Genomic DNA, 23,351 nt, shown 5'->3' with positions numbered 1-23,351 from the left:
AGGAAGCTCAAGCGTTTGCAAGAACCTTCAGCCAGAAGTGCCAAGTGAATGATTCTTCTTGGTCACTGCCAGTGGTTCCCAACTTGATAGGAACCTGTCTTCAGCAAATTTGATTCACCTCACATTATACCAAGAAATGGCTAAAGGTAATAGATGCAGCAAAGGCTATGGACCATGACAACATCCAGGCAATAATTCTGAAGACTTATGCACCAAATGGCCATGACTTTCGTCAAGCTGTTCCAGTACGAATACAACACTGATATCTACTAGACAATGTGGAAAATTGCCCAGTATATCCTGTCCACACAAAGGAGGATAAATCCAACCTGGTCAATAACCCCCCCCCCCTATTAATCTACTAATCATCAGCAAAGTGATAGAAGGGCTAGTTAGTAATGTAGTCAAGCATCGTTTACTTAGCATCAACCTGCTCACAGAAGCTCAGTTTGAGCTACTGACCTCATTGCAGCTTGAGTCCAGACAAGGACAAAAGAGTTGAACTCCAGAGGTGAAATGAGGATAACTGCCACTGACATCAAAGCAATGTTTGGATCAAGTATAGCATTACAAAGCCCTGGCCATTAACAGGGGAATTGGGTGAGAACCTTATATTAGTTATAATCATGCCCAGCAGAAAGGAATTTGGTTGTGGTAGTTGGAGGTACAGTATATTCTCCCAGCCATAGGACTTTTCTGGAGAAGTTCCTCAGGGCAGTCTCCTTAGGCCCGACCATCTATATCAATGACCTTCTTCAATCATAAGGTCAGCAGTAATCGCTGATCGCATTATGTTCAGCAGCGTTTGCGATTCCGCAGATGATGAAACAGTCCATGACCATATGAAACAAGAGCTGGACAATATCCAGGCTTGGGCTGACAGGTGTCACATGCTCAAGGAGATCTGTTTTTTTTTTGGTGAGAATTATGTAATGGTCTTTTGGAGGTCACCTGATGTGATTTTCCCGCCGCTGTGAGGTCACGAGATGACATGTGCCCCGTGACTATATAAGGGTCGACTCAGGTGATGCAGTGGGTTTTCGAGTTTGTAGATTTCCAGGTAGAACGTGTTGTGCCTCCGTTTCTGTTGCGTGTTTGTTTTTGTGACGCAGTTTCATTTTTTAAAACGGAAGGTGCATTCTCTTACAAGATTTGTATTATTGAACTGGAAATTTGTGGCTGGAAGTGCCAATTCACTCAATTCCGACAGTTTTGAAGGGAGAGTAAAGAATTCATCAAAGTGAAGGATCGAGAGAAGTCGGCATCGGTTGGCAGTTTAATAAAAGATCGACTTTATTGAGTCTTCGTTGAAGAGAACCTGCATTGAGATAACTCTTGCAATAGCGCAATGAGTTCATGCAAAAAGGCTCTCTCTCTCTAAAGGAATTTAAGGTCAGTTGATTTAAACTGTTTATTTTCGGCATCGGGAATCCTGTGGACGGAACCAGCAGTAAAGGTGCGTTGGTGAAGAAATCTTTCTCCAGAGAAGTCTCTCCCAATTGAATGTGTAAAACTATCGGACTTTCGAAGTTATCGCTTTAAGAACTATATCTGACTGTATCGCTTTAAGAACTGTTTTCGCATTTAACGCTTTAAAAACCAGAGCCGAGTGGAGTTGATGAACGGCTGCGTACCTGTTTAACCTCCAGTTAAAGTTTTCCTTTGTTTTTTTCCCCCTTATTGTTTATATGTGTTTAATAACTGTTTGGTTGTTTTCTTAAAACCTGTCTCGATTAATATTCATTGTTGCCGGTTACGTAACACAGGTGGCAAGTAATATTCATGCCACACAGTGCCAGGAATGAAGATATCCAACAAAAGAAAAATACAGCTATCACTCTCTGAAAATTCAATGGCATTGCCTTATTGAAAGCCAGGGAGGCTGCTATTGACTAGAAACTGAAATGCAGGATCCACATATACATTGTGGGTACAAGGGCATGTCAGAGGCTGGGAATCCTGTGATGAGTAATTCATCTCCTAACTCTCCAAAGGCTGTCCTCCACCTATCTATCTATCTATCTATATATAAAGATAAACTTCAGATTATGCATTCAAAAAATATTAATCTGAATTTAACTACCACTGAAAGATCAAATTATTTCGGACTATCAGAATCATTCTACTTTCTCTGTTAACTCGACTAAATCTCCCTTTCTTAGTTCTGGTAATGGGTCCCAGACCAGATTTATGAGCTGTTGTTTGCTCCACAGATACTGCCTAACCTGCTGAATTTTTCCAACCTTTTCTGTTTTATTTCAGATTTCCAGTATCAGCAGATTTCTGATTTTCATTAATTGTTGAAGGAGCTATGGCATAATATTTCAATCAGAGACCAGCAAAAAATTACAGATGTGTGAGGAATAGTTATAAAAATATAATTCAATTAGAAAATTGATGAAATGAGAAAAAACGTGACAGTTAAAAATACTCTTCATTCTATTTCTTTTTGGTTACTTAGAAAGAAAAATACATTCTAATTAATAAATAATAAGATGAGATTGGCTGACTGACAGGAGGTTAAGAGTGGGAATAAAGGGGCCTTTTCCGGTTAGCTGCCAGTCTGCTGGGGTTAGTGTTGGGAGGACTTTTTCGCACGTTGCTCATATATCAACAACCTAGAGGACAAATTTGATAGCTTTGTGTCCAAGCTCACAGACGATACAAAGATAGGCGGAGGTGCAGGCAGTGTTGAGGAAGCAGGGAGTCTACGGCAGTAGACTGTGACAGATTAGGAGAATGGACAAAGAAGTGGCAGATGGAAAACAATGTAGGGAAGTGTATGGTCATGCACTTTGGTGAAGAAATAAAGGCATATGCTATAAACACATGAAATTCTGCAGATGCTAGAAATCCACAGCAACCAGCACAAAATACTGAAGGAACTCAGGAGGTGAGGTAGCATCTACAGAGAGGAATAAACGATCAACATTTTAGGCTGGGATGAAGGTTCTCTGCCTGAAGACATTGACTAGTTTTCCAAACGGGGAGCAAAATCAGAAATTGGAAATGCAAATGATTTTAGAAATCTTAGTGCTGGATTTCCTAAAGATTAACTTGAAGGTTGAGTTGGTAGTAAGGAAGGCAAATGCAATGTTAGCATTCATTTCTAGAGGACTGAAATATAAAACCAAGGATGTAATGCCAAGGCTTTATAAGGCATTTTCAAACGGTAATTGGTGTATTCTGAGCAGCTTTTGGTCCATTATCTAAGAAAGGATGTCCAGGCATTGGAGAGAGTTCAGAGGAGTTTCACAAGAATGATCCAAGGAACAAAAGGGTTAAGACATGAGGAATTTTTGATGGCTGTGGCCTGTATTGGCTAGAGTTTAGAAGAATGGTGGGGGGCATCTCATTGAAACCTATCCAAATTAGGATAGTCTAGTGGAGTGGAGAGGATGTTTCCAGTACTGGAAGGGTCTAGGACCAAAGGGCACAGCTCAGAATACAAGGACAACTCTTTAGAACAGAGATGAGGAGGACATACTTCAGACAGAGAATGGTGAATCTGTAGAATTCATTGCCACTGATGGTTGTGAAGGCCAAGTCATTGGGTATACTTAAAGTGGAGGTTGATCTGTTCCTGATTAGTAAGGGCATCAAAGGTTATGGAGAGAACACAGCAGAATGGGGTTAAGAGGGATAAGATATCAAATATGGTTGAATAGTGGAGCAGACACAATGTGCCAAATGGGCTAAAAGATGAGGAGGGATTTCTTTACACAGCGTGGGTGAATCTGTATAATTCATTGCCACTAATGGCTATAGGGGCGAAGTCAATGGGTATATTTAAAGTGGAGGTTGATAGGTTCTTGATTAGAAAGGGTGTCAAAGGTTATCAGAAGAATGCAGAAGAATGGGGTTGAGAGGGATAATAAAACAGCCATGATTGAATAATGGAGTAGACTCGATGGGGCAAATGGCCTAATTCTGCTCCTATGTCTTGTGACCTAATGAGTTCAGTTAAGAATCAGCAAACACAAAATCAGAAATTGTGGGGGTAACTTCAACAAAGTTTGGTTAGTTAGCTGTTTTAATGTTGTGATGACAGCTGTTCAGCATTAATTTCTGGTAGATGCATTTCCCTAAAATCAACATAATCTGCTCACCTTGCATCTCATCCTGAGTCAGAAGGGCTTGTAAGCAACTGCGTGTGACTTTTTAAATGCTTGATACCCAGATAAGCTGTTGGGCAAGAAATTGGGGAAGGAATTCCATTTTTGATCACAGAAGGTAATTGCAAGTTTCCAGTATGAAGTTCAAAGGGCTCTAATCAGTTCAAGTTATGACCTGAATTGAATATTGAGCCTTCTGGTCTGATAACATACAAAAGAGTAAAGCATCATTGCCCAGTAACCTTTCTCTTCCAGAGGAAAGACTACAGCAAGAAATAATACTTCTACATTTCTGTTTATATCTTCAATGAATTTTCTATTAATGCATGTAGCATGTATACTCTTTATGCAATCAGTTTGGTTAAACATTCAATAGCAGTGCCTTGAGAAAAATCAAAAATCCAGTGATATAATTTCACATTCTAGTTAAGCATCTTGTTTCACTTTCAACTATTCTCACAAACGCAAAAATTCACAAGAAGTTTGCATTTGTGCAATTTTGGAATGATTTAAATTGTCAGCAAATGGTGTCACTGCCATTTTAAATTCAGTTTCCCATATAATATTTTTAAAAAATGAGGCATGAACTGGTAAATTCATCGGTATATTCAAGATATACAGTGGCATGCAAAAGTTTGGGCACCCCTGGTCAAAATTTCTGTTACTGTGAATAGATAAGCGAGTAGAAGATGAACTGATCTCCAAAAGTCATAAAGTTAAAGATGAAACATTCTTTTCAACATTTTCAGCAAAATTGGTGTATTATTTTTGTTTCATACAATTTTAGAGTGAAAAAAAGGAAAGAAGCACCATACAACAGGAATTCTGCAGATGCTGGAAATTCAAGCAACACACATCAAAGTTGCTGGTGAACACAGCAGGCCAGGCAGCATCTCTAGGAAGAGGTACAGTCGACGTTTCAGGCCAAGACTCCATCCTCCCGCCACCCCACTAGGAATAGGGTTCCCCTGGTCCTCACCTACCACCCCACCAGCCTCTGGGTCCAACATATTATTCTCCGTAACTTCCGCCACCTCCAATGGGATCCCACCACTAAGCACATCTTTCCCTCCCCCCGCCCGCTTTCTGCAGGGATCGCTCCCTACGCGACTCCCTTGTCCATTCGTCCACCCCATCCCTCCCCACTGATCTCCCTCCTGGCACTTATCCTTGTAAGCGGAACAAGTGCTACACATGCCCTTACACTTCCTTCCTTACCACCATTCAGGGCCCCTGACAGTCCTTCCAGGTGAGGCGACACTTCACCTGTGAGTCGGCTGGGGTGATATACTGCATCCGGTGCTCCCGATGTGGCCTTCTATTTATTGGTGAGACCCGACGCAGACTGGGAGACCACTCTGCTGAACACCTACGCTCTGTCCGCCAGAGAAAGCAGGATCTCCCAGTGGCCACACATTTTAATTCCACGTCCCATTCCCATTCTGACATGTCTATCCACAGCCTCCTCTACTGTAAAGATGAAGCCACACTCAGGTTGAAGGAACAACACCTTATATTCCGTTTGGGTAGCCTCCAACCTGATATCATGAACATCGACTTCTCTAACTTCCGCTAATGCCCCACCTCCCCCTCGTACCCCATCCGTTATTTATTTTTATACACACATTCTTTCTCTCACTCTCCTTTTCCTCCCTCTGTCCTTCTGACTATACCCCTTGCCCATCCTCTGGGTTCCCCCCCCACCTTGTCTTTCTCCCCGGACCTCCTGTCCCATGATCCTCTCATATCCCCTTTGCCAATCACCTGTCCAGCTCTTGGCTCCATCCCTCCCCCTCCTGTCTTCTCCTATCATTTTGGATCTCCCCCTCCCCCTCCCACTTTCAAATCTCTTACTAACTCTTCCTTCAGTTAGTCCTGACGAAGGGTCTCGACCTGAAACGTCGATTGTGCCTCTTCCTGGAGATGCTGCCTGGCCGGCTGTGTTCACCAGCAACTTTGATGTGTGTTGCTTGAATTTCCAGCGTCTGCAGAATTCCTGTTGTAAGCTTTTTAACTACCCTGACTCCTCAAACCTTGTCCCAACAATCAGCAGCCATGGGCTCCTCTAAGCAGCTGCCTAGCACTGTGAAAATTAAAATAAATGATGCCCACAAAGCAGGAGAAGGCTATAAGAAGATAGCAAAGATAGATTTCAGGTAGCCATTTCCTCAGTTTGTAATGTAATTAAGAAATGGCAGTTAACAGGAACGATGGAGGTCAAGTTGAGGACTGGAAGACCAAGAAAACTTTCCGAGAGATCTGCTCGTAGGATTGCTAGAAAGGCAAATCAAAACCCCCGTTTGACAGCAAAAGACCTTCAGGAAGATTTAGCAGACTCTGGAGTGGTGGTGCACTGTTCTAATGTGCAGCAACTCATGCACAAATATGACCTTCATGGAAGAGTCATCAGAAGAAAACCTTTCCTGCGCCCTCACCACAAAATTCAACGTCAGAAGTTTGCAAAGGAACATCTAAACAAGCCTGATGCATTTTGGAAACAAGTCCTGTGGACTGATGAAGTTAAAACAGAACTTTTCGGCCGCAATGAGCAAAGGTATGTTTGGAGAAAAAAAGGTGCAGAATTTCATGAAAAGAACACCTCTCCAACTGTTAAGCATGGGGTTAGATCGATCATGCTTTGGGCTTGTGTTGCAGCCGGTGGTACAGGGAACATTTCACTGGTAGAGGGAAGGATTAATTCAATTAAATACCAGCAAATTCTGGAAGCAAACATCACACCATCTGTAAGAAAGCTGAAGATGAAAAGAGGATGGCTTCTACAACAGGATAATGATCCTAAACACACTTCAAAATCCACAATGGACGACCTCAAGAGGTGCAAGCTGAAGGTTTTGCCATGGCCCTCACAGTCCCCTGACCTAAACATCATCGAAAATCTGTGGATAGACCTCAAAAGAGCAGTGCATGCAAGATGGCCAATGAATCTCACAGAACTAGAAGCTTTTTGTAAGGAAGAATGGGCGAAAAACCCCCAAACAAGAATTGAAAGATTCTTATCTGGCTACAGAAAACATTTACAAGCTGTGATACTTGCCAAAGGGGGTGTTACTAACTACTGAACATGCAGGGTGCCCAAACTTTTGCTTTGGGCCCTTTTCCTTTTTTGTTATTTTGAAATTGTAAAAGATGGAAATAAAAAAGTAATCTTGCTTAAATTATAAAGAAATGTGTCATCTTTAACTTTATGCCTTTTGGAAATCAGTTCATCTTTTACTCAGCTATTCACAGTAACAGATATTTTGACCAGGGGTGCCCGAACTTTTGCATGCCACTGTATACTCTTGCAACAAGCTTGAATAAGTATTTGATCTATGCAAAAATAATCATTTATAAAGTATAGATTATACTAATTTTGTAAAAATTTCTTCATAAAAATCAGCGTGCTGACAGCAGTTTACAATAGTGTTCTGCTGTGAATCACATTAAGTCATGAGCTCACGTAATTCTTTTTGCAAGGCAAAACATCAGGAATTGTGCTAACAAAAAAAATCCGCAGGTCACTTTTTCCAGTCACACCTGCTTGGTTCTTATCCTTCAGGCTTTTTGGGCACTTGCTACAACATGTATTGCACAAGGAACTTGAGACATGTAAACTCAAGGGGATAAAAGCAGACAGCTCAGTTAAGATTGTAATCTTAACTCATTTACTGCCCATGGGGCAATTTCTATATTCAGCATTTAACAGATCTACTGAAAGATGCATATGATGTGCTTACATCATGTTTAAAATTATAATTATCTATTCATATTTTAATGGTGTTTATCATCAAATTAACTGGATAATACATTTTTTCTGAAAACTCAGAACTAGACATAATTTAAAGTTAATGACAGACTGAATGGACCAAGTGGCCTAATTTTCCTCTTATGTCTTAAGGACTAACTGGCAGCAAACAGTACACATGATTGAAAAATTGCCAGTCAAATTTAGTCAATTCTCTTACACAATCAGACTTTGTCAAATACAGTTTCTTCTGCCAAAACACAGACACAGTTTTTCTCAAATGCCTGAGCCATATCTGCTTCTATGCAAGGAAAGATATTCTGGCAAAAATAACTTATTCCATCAACAGGATATTCAAAATGAGAGATATTTTTCAGGACAACAGTCTTGAAAAATATTTCAGAATATGATGTTGAATTAATGTACTATTTCAAACTAAGCATGCAATATTTAAGTAACCATCAATTCGGCTGATTTTTAAAGGAAGTAACAGAATATATTGCTACAAGCAGTGCAGTTGATGTACAGTAGTCTACATGATGTGAGAGGCCACAGAATCAAGGGCAAGTTGGCAAAATGGATCCAAAATTGCCCCACTAATAAGAGTCAGAGGATTATGATGGAGAGTTGTTTTCGTGTTTGGAAACCTGTGACGGATGGTGTACAATAGGGATCAGCCATAGCTCTTAATACTTGTTTTATATATGCTATAGATTTGGATGTGAGTGTAGGAAGTTTGATTAGTAGGTTTGCAAATCACAGAAAAATTAATGATGTTGATATTGGGGAGTGTAGTCTTAGGCTTCAGGATGATATGGCAAGATAGACAAAGGAGAAGCAGATTAGTGTGAAGTGATGCATTTTGCGAGGACTAATAATGCAATGAATGGAAAGATGTTAGGGAACATTGGGGAACAGAAGAGTCTTGGTGTTCAAGTTCAGCAATCTTTGAAGATAGCAGCACAGATGGACAAAGTGGTTAAGAAGGCATAAGTGATCCTTATAATCTAGGGTAGATATAAAATATTAAGTCACTGCTGGGTATCTACATGCATTTCTGGCCATCCCACTATAGGCTGTGATTGCACTGGACAGGGTGCTGAGGAGATTCAGCAAAATATTGTCTAGGATTGAGTTCTTCAGTTATGAGAAGATGCTGCAAAGGCAGGATTTGTTTTCCTTGAGGCAGAGGATGATCTGGAGGGATAGAGTAATAAAAATGTGAGCGGAATAGATGGGGTAAATAATAAAATGTCCTTCCCCATAGCCCAAGTATGAGGGGTGATTGATATGTTTGCAGCCTAAAGTAGAAGGAGTCAATTTTAGAAAACCTAGCACATTTATGTTTCAGTATAGTTCCCTCCTGCATTTATGCACTTAGTCCCGCGGTCATGGAGCATACGGATCTTGGACCTCGAGAAAGTGTCCACCGATGGGTGATTGATAAGTTCGTGGCCTAAGGTAGAAGGAGATGAGTTACACAGCTCTTGTTACATGCACATGCAGGTCAACTCTTTGAGTGATTATGCAGAAAGTTTGAAGTTAATAACGCATCTCCTTAGGCCATGAACTTATCAATCACCCCTGATTAGTTATTAACTGATGAGTTATTGACTTCAAACTTTCTGCATAATCACTCAAAGAGGTGAACTGCATGTGCATGTAACGAGAGCCGTATAACTCATATACAGCTGTATAAGGGCCACAAACTTATCAATCACCCGCTGTGGACACTTTCTGGAGGTCCAAGATCCGTGTGCTCCACGACCGCTGGACTAAGTGTGTAAATGTAGGAGGGGACTATGTTGAAAATAAGTGTGCTAACTCCTTCTACCTTAGGCCATGAACTTATTAATCACCCCTCGTATATAAAGTTAGAGGGCTTTGGCTTAAATTAAGGGGATTGGAGATTTAGAGGATACCCTGCAGCTTTCTTTCTACTCAGAGAATGGTTGGAATCTGGAATGGATTCCTGCGACAGTGGTGGAGATCCACCCAACATTTAAAAAGAATCTAGATGAACAACTGAACTGCCAAAGTAAAATGCCAGAAAATGGGATTGGTACAGAAAGCAACATCATGGTTGGTATTCTTTGCTGTTGATTCAATTACTCGAAAGCAATTTTAAACACCAAATTGATCTCTTTTTAAAAATCGAACTTAAAGGAGATAATAAATAGATCTACCTTTGCACATTTCAAGTACATTCGGATTCTGTTTGAAAAATTATTATATTTCAACATTACGATTTAATTTAATTTTTATGAATACAGGGTTTTGTGATTGTAACTGTATTTTTAATACAATGTATTTGGTACTTTTTTTCTTTTGATTTTTAATATATATCTTCTTGTACTCTGTATTCTTTTATGCAGAAACTAATAAAAATATTGAAAGAGAAAAATTAAGGAGTTTTAATCCAGAATTAAATGTTCCTGTTGATTTTAAAAAACCTCTTGTTCAAACAACTTTAAGATAAAAGGAGAAACTATTTATCAATGTGAAGTATTTCTAGTCAATATTTATGAAGTATTATTGTTGTAAATTGACTCAGAACTTTAAAAAAATCTTGAAAAAACTGTGGAAACAATAAAAAGACAGAAAACCAGATAAATAGATGATTAAAATACAGTAAGGGCAGATAAAGAAAAATGAGAGGAAAAGAAATAGCAATCTAAAATATACCAGATTTATGTTAACATAATTCCTACTTCAGAGAAAAATATACATTCAATGACTGAACTAGTAACAGAATAAATTAAATGACAGATATGTATTGCTGTTGTTGTTGTTCGTCCTTCGTAGTCGAAGATGACCATGGCTTCAAAGTCAAATGGGAGATTGGTGGCTGTGGGTCCGGAGGTGACTGATGAGGCCAATCCGGGCCCTGAAGGCGCGCCCACATGTGGGACACAAGTGGGTGGGTGCTGTCGTGGCAGTGGATGCTGCTCGGGCCTTGCGCACAGCACGCTTTCGTTGCGCCTCGATGATGCGCCTGACTTCAGCTGCACGGGCTCCTGTGGTGATCTTGCTGCGCCAAGCAGGATGGTCGAGGGCTAGTGTCTCCCACGTGTTAATGTCAACACCCAGTCCTTTGAGGGACGCTTTGAGGCAGTCTTTGTAACGTTTCTTCTGCCCCCCGACTGAGCGCTTGCCCTGACACAGTTCTCCGTACTGCAGCTGCTTAGGCAATCGGCTGTCTGGCATTCTGACCACATGTCCAGCCCACCTGGCTTGGGCTTTCAGCAGGAGGGTGTAGATGCTGCAGAGCCCAGCTCGTTCCAGGATTTTCATGTCTGCAAAAGACTGCAAAAAGGCTGAATGTCTCTAAGTTGAAAAGCAGCAGGGTTGCAGAAGAACTCATTGATGACCTTGAAGGCAGACTGCCAGACATGCCACAGGATGACGGGACCAGCGTTGAGGAACAGTAGACGGCCTTCAGAGACGCTGTCTACACTACCGCCCTCGAACATCTCGGACCAGCAACCCGAAGAAACCAAGACGGGTTCGATGAGAATGATGAAGAAATACAGGCATTACTAACGAAGAAACATCAACATTACAGAGCGCATCAGAACGACCCCACGTCGCTAGCCAAGAAAGATGCCTTTACCAACGCAAGAAGAAAGGTGCAGAAAAAACTTTGTGAGATGCAGGACAGCTGGTTCAGCAAGAAGGCCGATGAAATCCAGGGCTATGCAGACAGCCACAACATAAAGCACTTCTACGATGCGCTTAAGGCTGTATATGGATCCCAGTCCTCCGGCTCCTCACCTCTCCTCAACGCAGATGAGACGCAGCTGCTGACAGAGAAGAAGCAGATTCTGGATCGGTGGGCTGAGCACTTTAACAACGTCCTTAATCGCCCTGCCGACATCAACGACAAGGCCATTGCCCGCCTGCCCCAGGTAGAGATCAACAAGAAGCTCGACACCCTCCCCACAGTAGATGAAGTCAGGAAGGCAGTGAAGCAACTCTCCTGTGGCAAAGCGCCAAGACCCGATGCAATCCCTGCTGAGGTATACAAAGCAGGAGGCCCTGTCATGATGCAAAAGCTGACTGTTCTCTTCCAGTCCATGTGGAAAAAGGGACAGGTCCCGCAACAGCTGAAAGATGCCAGCATAGTCCACATCTACAAGAAGAAAGGCAACTGCCAGTCTTGCGACAACCACCGAGGCATCTCCCTCTTGCCCATTGCGGGGAAGATTCTGGCCCGCGTCCTGCTCAACCGCCTTCTCCAACATTTTGAGCAAGGTCTGCTCCCAGAAAGCCAGTGCGGCTTCCGTGCTGAATGTGGGACCGCGGACATGATTTTTGCTGCGCGCCAACTCCAGGAAAAATGCCAGGAGCTATGTATTGCAAATAACATGCCGTGTACAGATAGTTATTTTTAGAAATATCTCAACTCATAATATTATTTCAAAATACAACAAATGCAACTTTCTGAGCTAATATCTGAACTATTGCTAAAAAGTTGAAATATGTAGAAAGAAGGCACAGGTACTAAAGGCATTCATACCATCATCACTACTCATGACTGTTTATGTTTAATTGAGATAGTAATTTTGCAAGAAAGGAAGGACTAAAATCAGGATGGGTAATACCAGTTAGAGAGACATGGTAGTTGTAATTCTAGTCTTGTCTTCTGTTTTCTTTGTGACAAGAGGTTTCTGGTGCAGGGAGTTGTCTGGTTCCAGAACTAAACCTGATTTTAAGAAACTGTCTAATGACTTTAATAATTAAGTTTCTTCTAGGGATACTTAAATGTGCATCAGCAAAAGTGGCTCAGCCATACCACAAAGGACCAAGTTAGCATACCTGTCAAATTAGTACTGTGGTAGGTGATAGATAAAACAAGCAAGAAATTCTTCTTATCTTATCCTCATCAATGTAATCACTTCAGATTCAACCGTTCACGATGGTATTATAATTGTGGAAATTAAGTTTCAACTTCACACAACGGGCAATCTCTAATTTGTTTCGTAACGTCATAGGAATGATTCAGAACTGGTCAGAAAACTTGGAGACAACAGGAATTCTGCAGATGCTGGAAATTCAAGCAACACACATCAAAGTTGCTGGTGAACGCAGCAGGCCAGGCAGCATCTCTAGGAAGAGGTGCAGTCGACGTTTCAGGCCGAGACCCTTCGTCAGGACTAACTGAAGGAAGAGTGAGTAAGGGATTTGAAAGTTGGAGGGTAAGGGGGAGATCCAAAATGACAGGAGAAGACAGGAGGGGGAGGGATGGAGCCAAGAGCTGGACAGGTGATTGGCAAAAGGGATACGAGAGGGTCACGGGACAGGAGGTCCGGGAAGAAAGACGGCGGGGTGGGAAACCCAGAGGATGGGCAAGGGGTATATTCAGAGGGACAGAGGGAGAAAAAGGAGAGTGAGAGAAAGAATATGTGTATAAAAATAAGTAACAGATGGGGTACGAGGGGGAGGTGGGGCATTAGCAGAAGTTAGAGAAGTTGATGTTCATGCCATCAGGTTGGAGGCTACCCAGACGGAATATAAGGTGTTGTTCCTCCAACCTGAGTGTGGCTTCATCTTTACAGTAGAGGAGGCCGTGGATAGACATGTCAGAATGGGAATGGGATGTGGAATTAAAATGTGTGGCCACTGGGAGATCCTGCTTTCTCTGGCGGACAGAGCGTAGGTGTTCAGCAAAGTGGTCTCCCAGTCTGCATCGGGTCTCTCCAATATATAAAAGGCCACATCGGGAGCACCGGAACTTGGAGATCTTTTTTTTTGTAATTTATGTTTTATTGAATTTCATCATCAAACATACATTTGCACAAGATGTATTTCAGATACTGTACATATATGTCATATAATCATGTTTGTCACAAATCTCCACATAATACTTATCTGAGGTATACACTTATAGAAAGGAGAGGAAAGAAAGAACAATCGAAAGAAGAAAACTATGTACAGAGTAGGGAGTGATTTTTTTTAACAACATATTCATTGACTTGTGAGAATAAAATCAGGCCTGTGAGGGGTTATGTAGTTAAACTATTTTTTCCAGTATGAATAAAATTGTTCCAACTTATGATTAAATGCTGTTATCTTCTCCATTTTGTAAATGTCCATTGTAATTTCCGTCCATACATTTAAAGTTGGGCTCTCCTGTGATAACCATTTCCTGGTCAGGGTCTTTTTACCAGCCACCAGCAATACGTTCATTAAATATTTATCTCTTCTCAACCATTCTTGAGGTATATACCCAAAATATATGGTCTTACTCTCTAAGGGTATTTCACATTTAAAGATTTCTTGTAGGGCATTATGTATCCCACTCCAATAGTCTTTGATAACAGAGCATTCCCAGAAAATATGATGGTTTGCATTTTGATTTCCACAATTTCTCCAGCAAACAGGGGGTTACTATCATAATGGGATTTCTGAGAGGGTCTAATAAAATAACTTATCAAGTTTTTCCACCCGAACTCCCTCCATTTCTGTGAACTGGTACACTTCCATTGATACCTCCATATTATTGTCCGTTCTTCCTCAGATAGTATTATCCCTCCTTCCTTCTCCCATTTTGCTTTAACATATGAAGTCGAATGTGTTTTAAGATTTGACAAACCCTTATACACGCTTGAAATTATTCTACTACTGTTGTCTGAATTATATGCTTTTCTAATTAGTTCTATCAGACATGTACTTGCCTTGGTTACATTTTTAACCGTCCTATTAACTTACTGTTGCATCTGTAAATACCAGTAAAAGTCTTGTTTTGTTAATAAGTGTTTCTCTTTGAGCAGTTCAAACCTGAACAGTGTTCCTTCTTTCATTATATTGCAAATAGCTGTTATTCCTTTAGCTGTCCAGTTCTTAAATCTAGCATCCAGTTCATTTGGCATAAAATCCAAGTCATATGCACACCATTTAAGAATTGCAGTGTCTCCCTCTAGTTTATATTCCTTTGTAATAGTTTTCCATATTTTAAGAGTCCATTTCATCCACGGGTTGTCAATATTATTTATGTAACCTTGTAGGTTGTTATCAGCCAAAATGTGCTTGTATGGGGATGGAAAGTATCCTCTCCTCAATGTTTTTCCATTGAGCGTCATTTGATGGATTGCACCAGCATATCACAGCTCTCAACTGTGCTGCAAAATAATAATCTCTAAGAGAAAGTAGGCCCCATCCCCCCTTTTCCTTGGCTAATTGCAAAGTTTTGAGGTGAACCCTAGGCCTTTCACCTTGCCACATATATCTTGATAGCATCTTGTTCCATTCATTGAATTGATTTTGGTTAATCTCTATTGGTAGGGTCTGAAAGAGATATAGTAGTCTGGGCAGTATATTCATTTTAATAGATTCAATCCTTGAACTGAGACCAAGAAAAGGAATTAGGTTCCTCTTGTTATATCTCCTTAATTTTTTATATATAGGCTGATAATTTTGCCAAATCTTTTGGCATAGTGATACCCAAATATTTGACGGACTCTGTTTGCCGTGCCCAAGGATATCTACTTTCAATTTCTCTTGGTGGGCTATAGTTATATGAAAGTAGTTGGGTTTTATCTATGTTGATCTTGTATCCTGATTATTGGCCATCTTGTTCAAAGGATTGCATCAGTTTAAGTAAAGAGTATGTTGTTTGCCCTAGATAGATCAAAATGTCATCCGAATAACAGCCAATTTATGCTCTGTCCCTTTAATAGTAATTCCCCTGATATCTTCATTTTGTCTGATGTATTGAGCTAATGGTTCCAGATATAATGCAAAGAGTAGTGGTGACCATGCACAACCCTGTCTCGTGCCCTTTTCTAGGGTAAAACTATTAGATAAATATCCATTGATTTTAATCCTGGCAGTAGGATTGTCGTATAGTGCCTGTATAGTTTTAATAATTGTACCATGTAGACCAAATCTATGTAAAGCTCTGTAAAGAAAATTCCAATTAACCGAATCAAATGCCTTTTCAGAGTCCACGCTTATCATTATTGCTTCAATTTCATTTTTTTATATGATCCATAATGTGAAGTGTCCTTCGTATATTGTCTTGTGTTTGGCATTGTTGTATGAAACCTGTCTGATCATTATGTATCAGTGTGGATAGAAACTCTTCTATTTGTTTGGCCATGATGGAGATAAATATTCTATAATCCACGTTAAGAACAGATATTGGTCTAAATGACCCACATTCCGTTTTATCCTTGCCTTTCGGTGTAGCTGAGATTATCACCTCCTTCCAGCTGGGTGGCATTTGCGCCTTTCTTAAGGCCCAGTTCAGTGTGGGGTGTAAAACAGGAATTAACTCACTTCTAAACTCTTTATACCACTCTGCCGTATATCCATCTGATCCTGGTGACTTGCTTAATTTAAGCCTACTAATTGTAGTTTTTAGTTCAGCTTCAGTTATGTCAGCAGTCATCGTTTTATTTTGTTCTTTGCTTAAAGTGGGTAACTCTAAAGAATTCAGGAAGGTGTCAATTTGGGTTATGCTTCCCCCTGGGACTTTGGAATATAGAGTTTTGTAAAACATATCAAAAGCTTTTTGAATTTCACTTAGCTTATTTTTTTTTATCACTTTTGTTCTTGGATCCCTAATTCTATGAATTGTTTTTTCTGCTATCCTTTTTTTCAGTTTCCACGCCAGTATTTTCATAGATTTAGATCCACTTTCATAGTGTCTCCATTTCAGAAACATTAATTTTTATCTAATTTCTTGTGTAGCCAAACTAGCCAAACTATTAATTTCATTCCTAATTTTTAAAATTTCCTCTAGTGTATCCTGTGCCAAACTCAATTTGTGTTTTTTTCTAGTTCTTTCAGCTTATTTTGTAATTCCTCTAATGTTTTATTCCTTTTTTTTTCTTATATGAAGATATCACTGTAACTTTCCCTCTTAAGACAGCCTTCAGAGTATCCCATAGAATGAGATGTAAGACCTCTCATTTATCATTGAATTCTAAGTAAAGACCAATTTCTTTTTTTAATTTGTTCCTTAAAATAGGGATCATTGAGTAGAATTGAATGTAGTTTCCAAATAGTATTCTTTGGTTGTAGGACAAAATCAACAGGTAAATATATGGGTGCATGGTCACTTACGTCTTTTGATCCAATTCCACAGGTGATTATTTTGTCTCTATTTTTTCCAAATGTTATGAAATAGTCTATTCTTGTATATATGGAATGGGGGGCAGAATAATGAGTGTAATCCCTTCTCTCGGGGAAAAGGTCCCTCCATATATCAATTAGACCAACATCCTCAAAAAGAGTGTTAACTTTTTTATGTAAAGACTTTGTTTCATAAGTTTTTCTATTGGAAGAGTCTAACTTTGGTTGTAATTGTAAAGTTAAGTCTCCCCCGCATATGAAGAGACCTTCTGTTTCTGTTACCATAATATTAGTAATATTCTGGAAGAAACTAATATCACTTCCTTGGGGTGTGTACATATTCAATAAAGTAACTGGATTACCATTTATATTCCCCCTTACCAGAATATATCTGCCCTCCTTATCTCCCATTTCGAATAATTTTTCAAAATTTAGCTTGCTTGAGATGAGAATAGCAACTCCTCTTCTATGATCTGATTTATATGAGGTGAAAAACAAATTAGTGAAACCCATTCTCTTTAATTTTCCATGCTCATTATCACTTAAGTGAGTTTCCTGTAAATATACTACATGGGCTTGTTCTTTTTTCATTTTTGATAGAATTTTACTGCGCTTGACTGAATTCAACAGCCCATTAACATTAAAAGAAATGAATTTTACTTTGTCCTTAGCCATGTGTATTTATCTGTTAGTATATCATTGAAATTTGCAGAATATAACTTAATTGATCTACTCCCTGAACAAATAAGAACCAAGAAACGCGAATAATAAAAAAAAGGTAACAAAGGTGTGATTCCAAGGCTGGGGTCTCTAGATGACCCTGGGTTGAGCTAGAAGAAACGTGTAGCCGTGGGGGATAGCCCCTCCTACCTGTGAGTTGAAGGCCCCCACTGCAGTACCTATAAAAGTAGGTAAAAAAATCTATGTCCATTACACAGAAATGATTTCCCTGTGTATTCCTCCCATGTATATATTCGCATTTAGGTGGGGAAAAAGGAATGAATGAATGAATCTTTAAAAATTGAGTAATATAAAATCCACATTATAATACGTATTTATCGAGATAGGTATATCACTGTCTATTTTTGCTTCCGTTTAGTTTATCAGCACTTTTAAAGTTAGCCGAACCTTATGACTCTTCTGGAGGAGGTGAGGGCTGTCCTCGGAGACCGACAGTCTCTTCCTAATATCCTTCCCTCGTCCTGCTCTCATCCCCTGCTTTCTCGGTTCTCTTACTATTTCCCAAGCAGATCAGGATAACAGGAGATCTATTCTATGAAATTGTATTACCACTAGCTGGAGCTCTGAAGCATGTGTCTTTCAAACTCATTATATTTTTAATTATTTCCCGAAGGTAAAATTACTTGCATGGTTGCAAATCAGTTTGGCATTAGAGTTAATGTTTTCTGCTTGTTCATACACCTATGTTCTAAAAAATAAACTTGGAAAAAAACATGAATTTCTAATTGGATTATATATAGAGAGATAGGAAAATAATCCAGAAAGTCTCAATCTTTGAGGAATTCATAATTCCTAGAGAACTTGCCAAACATGATGAAAATTCACTTTATGTTCGCCAAAATTCATGGGAGGATTTGACTCACTTCTATCCTGTTCTGATTTGAGACGATGGTATAGAAATTCCATTTTAATAGAGTAGACTTTCACACACACACACACACACATACGAGAAAATATGCTGGGAATCACTGGCTTGGCTGTTGTGCCCAGCAATGCAGAGGAGATCATTGAGGCTGACAATTCTAAACAAGTTTTGCATTCTCTATTTTCACATCCCACATTTTCCTAACCAATATTCTTTTCTGTTTTATAACATCTATATGGAAGATGGACCCTCTTATCTGAGTCACCATAACTACTTACTTACTTCAGATACACAAAAAATGATTATCTGCAAAAGTCAATAGGTCAGTTGATTTTTCTGAGTGGCACAACCACGAATTCAGCAGCGCAGTGAATACAGCAATTGCGCTCGTAAATATGCACGTGTCAGCTAATTATTATCTCATGGTGATGGCATTTAACTCCATTATTTCCGCCGTAGTGCCTGTCGAGACTTGAGCAAAGCACAGCAATGTTTCACTACCTGTTTGCATTTGGCTTTACCTGAGAAATTGGACTGTCCAGTCAAATGACTCTGAAGACTAGCAGTATTTGTTTTATGTTTAGTTATTCATTTCAGCTGCAGGATTGGCTTCATTTTCCATTTGGGAGTTTTAGTTAATGGCCCTGTTGTTTTCTTTTCCCTCTAACTCTGTTCACATTAAAGTCTGTGAACTATCGACCCACTTCAGTGTCTGTCACTCCGCACTTGGGCCATATCCAAAGGCAGTGAAACTGAGTCTCTGCTGTGCTAGCACTTACCTAAAACTCTCCACATCTTTCAACATAATGTAGATTCTGTAGTGGTAAAACCGAATGTTCAGTCCTACGTCTGTGCTGCCATTTGAATGTAAAACAGTTCCTTGCTGCACAGGGGCTTCCAACAGTAGTCACTGCCATTAAATAGATCAGATCCTGGCATCTTACATACAATACATTCAATGGCAACTTGGAGATAAGATAAGGACTTGATGAATGATGAGATACTAATAGTCTGCAGTCAAACTAGAGGGAAACGGGCATGTGTTTGCTTCCTGCAGATCAAATTTGAACATCAGCTCTGAATCACATTATGACCTCAGTTGGGAAGACTGTAAGCAAATTCAATGCACATGTGCAGGAAGTAGCCTGGAGCAATGGCTAGCCCGCTCAAAATTCCACATGAGATATAACGGAACAGTGAAGGCTTCGGCCTCTTCTTCCCAGTGGCCGTCTCCATTGCAATATTGATGGACTCAACCATGAAACAGCTCCTGTCAGTATTGGAGCAAACATGGAAACTGCCCAATGTTTTGATTTGCATTTGACGCTCTGATTGCTATCATCCATGTTTGGCTTACTGCCAGCTAAGTTTAGGATGCTACTATGCAAGGTCAGGTCATGCTCTGAATTCCGATGTTGGCAGGGACCTTGAGCACTTTCTGGAATCCATCCTCTAGCAGATTATTGAACCAAATGATGACGGGATCCAGAGTCTGAAACCATTACCTTTCCAAGACTGGCAACCTGTGCAGTGATGACAGGGCCCACCAATACATGTTCCAAATGGCTGCCACTTATCATCAGATGGTGCAGTCCAACTAGGTGGCAAGTTGTTCACAGTTATACCTTATAGCTATATGCAACCACTTTCAGTGCTAGACAGCATCCATCCACCAGTGTGGCTACAGCCACAACCTGTACACTATTCAAGAGTATTTTTATAGGCATCCGTTAGTCTCATGAGACCATGGATTTGCGTCTTGGAAGGTTTCCAGGGCGCAGGCCTGGGCAAGGTTGTATGGAAGACCAGCAGTTGCCCAGCCCGCAAGTCTCTCCTCTCCACGCCACCGATGTTGTCCAAGGGAAGGGCATTAGGAGCCATACAGCTTGGCACTGGTGTCATCGCAGAGCAATGTGTGGTTAGGTGCCTTGCACAAGGACACACCCGCTGTCTCAGCCAAGGCTCGAACTAGTGACCTTCAAATCACTAGACGAACACCTTAACCACTTGGCCATGCGCCAACACATTCAAGAATAAGGGGTTAGACAAAGGCACTTCCAAGACAGAACCATAAGGCAAGCACCAGATGATTAGTAAACGGCTGTATGGTTTTGGCAATGTGGGATGATGTAATTTGAGATTCTCCCTTTTTTTTTTAGCTCTTATGGATGGTGGCATGGTCAAATAGTCTATATTTGGTTATCAACCTTTTTGTGGATGATAAAGACAGTTGAACTTGCAGAAGGAATTAGGTGTCATTATCTTTATTAGTTAGACACAACATTATGAACTGAAGAACCTGTATGTGATGTCCTGTTCTATGTTCTGAAGTTCAAAGTAATTTTATTATCAAAGTACATATATATCACCATATACAAGCATGAGGTTAATTTTCTTGCAGGCATGCTCCATAAATCCAATAACCATAATCGAATTAATGAAAGACCACACAAAAAGGGCAAACACCCAGTGTGAAAAAGACTGTGCAAAAAGACATAATAATTATAATTATAATAAATAAACAATAAATATCATGAACGTATGATGAATAGTCCTTGAAAGTGAGCCCATAGGTTGTGGGAACAGTTCAGTGATGGGGTGAGTGAGGTTGATTGACAATGAAGTGTTCTCGTTCTAGTTAACTCAAGAGTTTGAGCAATGGCTTGCTCAAAAGCCATGGGGTAATACCTGTCCTTAAACCTGGTGGTGTAAGTCGTGAAGCTCCTGTACCTTTTTCCTGATGACAGCAGTGAGAAGAGAGCATGACGTTGGTGGTGGCGGTCTCTCATGATGGAAGCTGCTTTCCTGTGACAGTGCTCAATGTAGATGTTGTCATTGGTGGGGAGGGCATTATCAGTGATGGACTGGTCCGTATCCATTACTTTTTGTAGGAATTTCCATTCAAGGGCATTGGTGCTTCCAAGCCAGGCTGTGATGCAGCCAGTCAATATACCCTCCATTGCACATCTATAGAAGTCTGTCAAAGTTTGAGATGTCATGCCAAATCTTTGTAACCTTTTAAGGAAGCAGAGGTGCAGCTGTGCTTTCTTTATAATTGGATTTATGTTCTGGGACCAGGACAGGTCCTCTGAAGTGATAACACTGATGAATTTAAGTTCCTAAGTTATATGTACTGAGAAAGCTTCATATCACTGTTATGTCAATAATCAACCATCTGAGAAAGGAAGATGTATCTTCAAACTGAAGTGTCCATCTAACTCCCATTCCCATTCCTGCACCAACCTGTCCATCCTAGGCCTTTCATACAGCCAGAGTGAGGCCAAACACAAACTAGAACTTATCGCTCTCCAACCTTTCTCTCTGCCTTTACCCTCCCCTCCTTTCATCTGACGCCATCTGCTCCCCCCCCCCCATTTTCTCCTTTCCTTTCTTCTTTTTTCCCTTCGTCTACTCCACTTGGTCTCCATTTTCCCCCACCTGGTTCCATCTGCCCACCACTCACCACTCCTCCGTCCACCAGCCCTTGTCTCACCCTTCCCCCTGTCCCCTTTACACTGGCCACCTTTCCTCTCCACTCTCAGCCCTGACGCTACGTCTTGAGGGATGCAATCAGAAATGCTGACAGTCTTTTCCTTCCTCAGATGCTGCTCAACATGCATGAATTCCTCCAGCAGTTTATACATTTGCTCCAGATTATAGCTGCTGTCTCTTGTGCCTCAAAGATTATTTTCTGATCAATGGTGATTCCCAGAGTATTTCTATTCAGAGAAGTGAGCAACAGTGAAGCTATTAAGTGTCAAGGAGAAATAGTGCAGCTTTTACTTGATGGATTTGATCATTATTAAATACAAGCATCGTGTAGCTGTAATCTACCACATAAAATTTCAAGGCTACATGATGGGCAAAGGTCTTGTATTAGAACATGGGTTGCTTGCTCTTGGAGCTGGTAGAATGAGGTCCTTAAGTGAATCACTAGGTTTTATGGTATGCACTAACAGTTCATCCAGAAAGGAAAAGGAATTTAGCAGATAACAACACAGTATCTTTTCTTCATAACTATCTGCCACTATTCTCTTTTTATCTGTTCGTGCAGCTACAGAGGACACAGGCTGTACCCTTGTAGCAGCAAAATAATACAACATATCATGTAACAGATGATGATGAGAGTGAGAAAGCTGTAGGCCAGCCAGCAGAATCACTTTTCAGCACCTTGATAGCATTCTCCATTGAAATCCTAGTGGCTCAATTGTAACCACGTTATCTGGCACAATTAGGAATATAGACTGCATTGAGGAACCAAGGTCGAAGGCAATAGTGGCAATATGACACAATCATCCATCGGCAGTGGCTGAAATATGATAGGCAAGCAAGCTCTCTGAGGATGAGTATGTCATCCATTCTTCCTGGATACATGGCATGGTCTTCTAGGAGATCATATCCTAAAGGAAAGAGGTCAATATGGTCAATAAATAAGGTCAATATAGAAGTCCTAAAATGAAACAAGGCATTCACCAAAACTCAAGCTTTGGAAAGATATGGAGGCTAAGAAATTAGACAAATAAACATGTTTATCTCAATTGGCAGTCCAGTCCAGCCATGGATGCATTGCTGGTGTTATGCCAACTGAAGTTCATTGCCTTCTTCTTCTCTTCATTCCAGCTCCAGATTTTTCCCTTGGTGTTTACTCCCAAAGCCTTCCCCATGTGTGGGTATAGTTGTAAGGTAGTGGAGGTTTGAGATCAGAGTTTTCCTTCTCCTGGACGAGCTGCCAACCACGGCTGACAAGCCCTATCTGTCTGAAACATAGGACATAAATTATACGTAACTTAAAGAGTTTGTTGTTTAC

Source organism: Mobula hypostoma, chromosome 14 (assembly GCF_963921235.1).
Source record: "Mobula hypostoma chromosome 14, sMobHyp1.1, whole genome shotgun sequence".
NCBI classification, from domain to species: domain Eukaryota; kingdom Metazoa; phylum Chordata; class Chondrichthyes; order Myliobatiformes; family Myliobatidae; genus Mobula; species Mobula hypostoma.
Note: the sequence above shows the minus strand (reverse complement) of the source record.